Below are 6,000 nucleotides of genomic sequence, written 5' to 3'. Positions count from 1 at the left end.
CCAGAGGGGAGAGAGATATTCAATGAAGAATAGATTTGTTTCAACACTGGACTTTGCTACCAAAATGTCAAGTGGAATGAAGACAGAAAACGCTATGGGATTTGGAAGGCCACACACAAAAAGAGTTTTAATGAGGTGGGGGAGACAAGAGTCACCCCCTGGGGACTACAGAGTGAGCATGGGATCTGAGAGCACAAGGATGCAGCAATAACTTCTAGTACTGAATCTTTATCCCAGATGCTTCCGTGGTCAAGTTTCCCAGGTCTCTGGTAGTTGCATCGGCATGAATGAATATTTTAGCCCTTCAGTCCTACAGTTACCTACAGGTAACTATTTCTGATGAGCCCAGGAAACATGCCCATTTTGACAGTTCTATTCAACTTCCCATCATGGTTCAAAACCAAAATACAATTTTTATCCCAACAACGCCACTAGGCTGACTTGTGGGAATCACACGTCTACCTCTGGAAATGTCTGGGGGATAAAAGGTTTCATTCTGTGTGCCTTTATGAATTTTTTTTCCCCCTAATTGGGGAAGTCTTTCAGTAGTTCAAGAAAATCCTTCACTTCCTCTATGGGAGAGAGGCGTATCTTTATGATTCAGGGAAAAGCATTATGGCAGAGTGAGTCATAGTGTCTTGATAATATAACAAAGGGAAAAAATAAGAACTAGGCAATTTGAGAGCAATTATTGCAATCTTCTAAGTGGCTATGATTTCAGATTTGCCATAACCATCACCAATGAATAGCTGATTTAACAAGAAAGTGGTTTAACAAGAGAGAGAAAGGGAGAAGGGGTGGGCTGGGGTGGGGAGAGCAAGGAAATGATTCAATGTTGGTTCCCAACCTCCCCAACTGAGTCAGTCTCAATTCCCGATGTGGATGGGCTGGTGTCATCCCCGAGGACACTTGCTTTGGGTCAGTCTTCTACTGGCCTGTCTCCTGACTGCTTTTAGAATTCCACTCTGGGCATCTAGCAGGGCACAGCCTCCCAGGACAAAGTCCAGACCTGACTCCATGCACCTCAAGTACTGCTTGTTCATGGGAAAGAAACACAGAACCAAAGAAACCCTTTATCTGTGAATTCGTAGTCTAGAATCTTCCTTACATCTGAGACCTACCATGGTTCATTGGCCTCACAGTAGGAAAGAGCTCAGGGTCTTCCAAGCACAAAATATCCAGACGGGGAGTTCCCTGCTAGTCCAGTGGTTAAGACTCTGCGCTCCCAATGCAGGGGACTCAGTTTCCATGCTTGGTCAGGGAATTAAGATACCGCATGCCGCAACTAAGAGTTCGCATGCTGTGACTAAAGATTCCTCATGCTGCAACTAAGACCCAGAGCAGCCAAATACATGAAATATTTTTAAAATATCCAGACACTTTAATTCACTTCAAACCCCTTGAGGTTAAGTGTCTCTCTGGTGACTGCCAGCTCTTCAAGCCCAGAAGAGATGCCTATGTACACTTGTCCTTAAAAGTCAAAACTCCACTTAGCAAGATCCCACTTGGCTTGTGCCGGGCATGCATCTGATTTTCCTTGTGTGACAAATAATTAATTAGAGATTTCCTGTGCTTTGTGTGGGACCTGCCATTGCACAAAAGTCTTTTACATGTTTATTTTTTCCCCCCAAAGTTACAACGTATCTTTTGCCTCCCCCTGGCCTCATTACTACTTTCTTATTTTCTCCCATCTTTTGTAAGAGTGCATGTTTTATTGTCATCTTCATTTTTAAAAACACCCTTCAGCAGTGTCTTTGCCCACAGCAGGGATTATCAAAGTCTTTCTGGGTCCCCTCATGTTCCTGTCAAGGAATTCTTACTCACTCTGCTTGTAAAGAATGGAACTCTGGTAGACACAAAGCATCAGACACTTCCATCCTGATGAAGAAAGCCTTGGTGCAGGGCTCCTATTTACAAAGACTCCTATGGAAGCAGTCTCCATTCCCAGCATCTCCAGCTGGGTGGTTGTTACAGATGCTTTTATCCTGCTGAGAGCAGGAGTCCCCACTGAAGGCGAGATAAATGCCGGAGCCCAGCCAGAGTCCCTTCAAGGTTAATAAACGAAGAGGGTGCTTTCGAACCAGAGTTCACCCTGGAGCTCTCAAGTCATCAGGAACTGCTACTTTTCCTTTCCCCTCTAAAGAGGAAAAGCAAATAAATTAGGTAAGGAAAAGAGATGGAAATCATCAAAGCCCTAAGAGGGAAGGATCAGTAAAAGTTAGGAAAGTAGGTGGTTGAAGTGGGGTGGAGATAAAAAGGATGGAGCGTCAAGGGACAGGGTACTGAAATACACCTTTGGAAGGAGACCAAGAGCTGGGGTAACTCACAGGGGCCTGGAATCTGCATTCCTACATTGCTCAGGGGCTAAGGATGTGAAATGTGTGGGGGCCAGGTAGGGAGAGTGTTTTGGCTCTGGTCATTCAAAGCCAAGCTGTAGTTCATATGCAAGTCTGCAGGTTGGGAGGATGCTTTAGAAGGAGCCATGAGTGTTTATGATTATTTACCCCTCAGCTAGGCTGGACTGAGTAGATTAAACAGACGTTCCCCAAAGCACTTTCTATGTCAACCTTTCATGTTCTCTTGAGTATCTGAGACCACCCTGGGAGTTGGGAGAAGGGGCACACAAAGCCACAAATGTGAAACACGTTTTTTAATTGAACAAGAAAGGATCTCTTTATTTAAGTATATGTACCTGATTCTCCAGAGAAACCGAGATGATTTCAAGAACATCCCAAGAAATACTAATCAATAATAAAATAGAGCAAAATTTATATAATAAACAATGCACAAAGTAAAATGTTATGCAAAAACATTTACATTATTAACACAATGTAATAAGCAAATATATTAATAATTGTATAATATACTATAAAAACTATAAGATTAAATTTTTAAAATCAGAATACTAAAATACAGAGTTAAAGAACATGTAGAAATAGAAAACCCCACATACAACTCAAGTTATTCCCTTTGGGGCATACACAGTGGTCTTGACTGGGTTGCATTCACCCTTAAATTGATTCTGTTCACTTTCTATACTAGAAATTTTCCTCATTTTAAAGCCTATATGTGCTGATTTATCTTTCAGTTCTTTCATTTATATTGATCTCTTTGAGTCTTTCCACCATGCCAAATGGAAGGGTTTATTATTATCAATTTCAATTTGCAGATATTCAAACAAAGGATCAAGAAGACAACTGGCAAGTGGGAAATGACTTCAGTCCAGGTCTTTGGTCTTCTAAATCCTGGATGCTTGTGGGACCCCACGCACTTACCTGGAGAGAATCCAGACCTTCAAGAGGCAGAGCACAGACCTACAAAAGGGCAGCATCGGTGAGGAGGGCAGTGAAATGCCGCTGCAGAGTTGAAGCTGCTCATTTTAATGGCAGAAATTGCCCAGCTGTGATTTGCCTGCTGTGGTAATTGTGGATATATCCGTGACAAGAGGAAGCACCACAAAATCAATGAAACCAATCAATACCTGGTCGGGAATCCCCTCAGCAGAGGAAGGACTGCTTGCAAGCTGGTTGCTGTCGTCAATTTGTTCCCTAATTTAAGCTTCATTGCAAATGCGTCACTCTTCCTTACCTTTTACTCCAGAATTCTCACTCCTGGGAATTCCTCCCAGGAACAAAATTCAAAGGAAAGGAAAATCTATATGCATGAAAATATTATTGCAGCTTTGTCTATAACAGCAAAATATTGGAAAGATTTAATATCTCTCGAGAAACCTACATGCAGGTCAGGAAGCAACAGTTAGAACTGGACAGGGTTCAGACTGGAACAGACTGGTTCCAAATAGGAAAAGGAGTACGTCAAGGCTGTATATTGTCACCTTGCTTCTTTAACTTATATGCAGAGTACATTATGAGAAACACTGGGCTGGAGGAAGCACAAGCTGGAATCAAGATTGCCAGGAGAAATATCAATAAACTCAGATATGCAGATGACACCACCCTTATGGCAGAAAGTGAAGAACTAAAAAGCCTCTTGATGAAAGTGAAAGAGGAGAGTGAAAAAAGTTGGCTTTAAGCTCAACATTCAGAAAACGAAGATCATGGCATCTGGTCCCATCACTTCATGGCAGATAGATGGAGAAACAGTGGAAACAGTGGCTGACTTTATTTTGGGGGGCTCCAAAATCACTGCAGATGGTGATTCAAGCCATGAAATTAAAAGACGCTTAGTCCTTGGAAGAAAAGTTATGACCAACCTAGACAGCACATTCAAAAGCAGAGACATTATTTTGCCAACAAAGGTCCATCTAGTCAAGGCTATGGTTTTTCCAGTGGTCATGTATGGATGCGAGAGTTGGACTGTGAAGAAAGCTGAGCACCGAAGAATTGATGCTTTTGAACTGTGGTGTTGGAGAAGACTCTTGAGAGTCCCTTGGACTGCAAGGAGATCCAACCAGTCTATTCTAAAGGAGATCAGACCTCGGTGTTCTTTGGAAGGAATGATGCTAAAGCTGAAACTCCAGTACTTTGGCCACCTCATGCGAAGAGTTGACTCATTGGAAAAGACTCTGATGCTGGGAAGGATTGGCGGCAAGAGGAAAAGGGGACAACAGAGGATGAGATGGCTGGATGGCATCACTGACTCGATGGACGTGAGTTTGAGTGAACTCCAGGAGATGGTGATAGACAGGGAGGCCTGGCGTGCTGCAATTCATGGGGTCGCAAAGAGTCGGACACGACTGAGTGACTGAACTGAAGTGAACTGAATGACATAGGAAAGAAATAGAGGAAAATAATAAAACGGGAAAGATTAGAGATCTCGTCAAGAAAATTAGAGATACCAAGGGAACATTTCATGCAAAGATGGGCACAATAAATGACAGAAATGGTATGGGCCTAACAGAAGCAGAGGATACTAAGAAGAGGTGGCAAGAATACAGAAGAACTATACAAAAAAGATCTTCACGACCCAGATAATCATGATGGTGTGATCACTCACCTAGAGCCAGACATCCTGGAATTCAAAGTCAAGTGGGCCTTACTTCGAAGCATTACTACGAACAAACCTAGTGGAGGTGATGGAATTCCAGTTGAGCTATTTCAAATCCTGAAAGATGATGCTGTGAAAGTACTGCACTCAATATGCCAGCAAATTTGGAAAACTCGGCAGTGGACACAGGACTGGAAAAGGTCAGTTTTCATTCCAATCCCAAAGAAAGGCAATGCCAAAGAGTGCTCAAACCACCACACAATTGCATGCATCTCACATGCAAGCAAACTGATGCTCACAATTCTCCAAACCAAGCTTCAACAGTACATGAGCAATGAATGTCCAGATGTTCAAGCTGGATTTAGAAAAGGCAGAGGAACCAGAGATCAAATTGCCAACATCCTTTGGATCATAGAAAAAGCAAGAGAGTTCCAGAAAAACATCTGCTTCTGCTTATTGACTATGCTAAAGCCTTTGACTGTGTGGATCACAATAAACTGTGGAAAGTTCTGAAAGAGATGGAATGTCAGACCACCTGACCTGCCTACTGAGAAACCTGTATGCAGGTCAAGAAGCAACAGTTAGAACTGGACTTAAAACAACAGACTGGTTCCAAATAGGGAAAAGAGTATGTCAAAGCTATATATTGTCACCCTGCTTCTTTAACTTACATGCAGAGTACATCATGAGAAATGCTGGGTTGATGAAGCACAAGCTGGAATCAAGATTGCTAGGAGAAATATCAATAACCTCAGATATGCAGATGCTACCACCCTTATGGCAGAAAGAGAAGAAGAACTAAAGAGCCTCTTGATGAAAGTGAAAGAGGAGACTGAAAAAGTTGGCTTAAAGCTCAACATTCAGAAAACTAAGATCATGGTACCTGGTCCCATCACTTCATGGCAAATATATGGGAAAACAGTGGAAATGGTGACAGACTATTTTCTTGGGCCCCAAAATCATGGCAGTCATGAAATTAAAAGAGGCTTGCTCCTTGGAAGAAAAGCCATGACCAACCTAGACAACATATTAAAAAGCAGAGACATTACTTTG

The sequence above is a fragment of the Bos indicus genome, chromosome 28 (assembly GCF_029378745.1).
Source record: "Bos indicus isolate NIAB-ARS_2022 breed Sahiwal x Tharparkar chromosome 28, NIAB-ARS_B.indTharparkar_mat_pri_1.0, whole genome shotgun sequence".
NCBI lineage: Eukaryota > Metazoa > Chordata > Mammalia > Artiodactyla > Bovidae > Bos > Bos indicus.
This window is presented reverse-complemented; position numbering follows the sequence as displayed.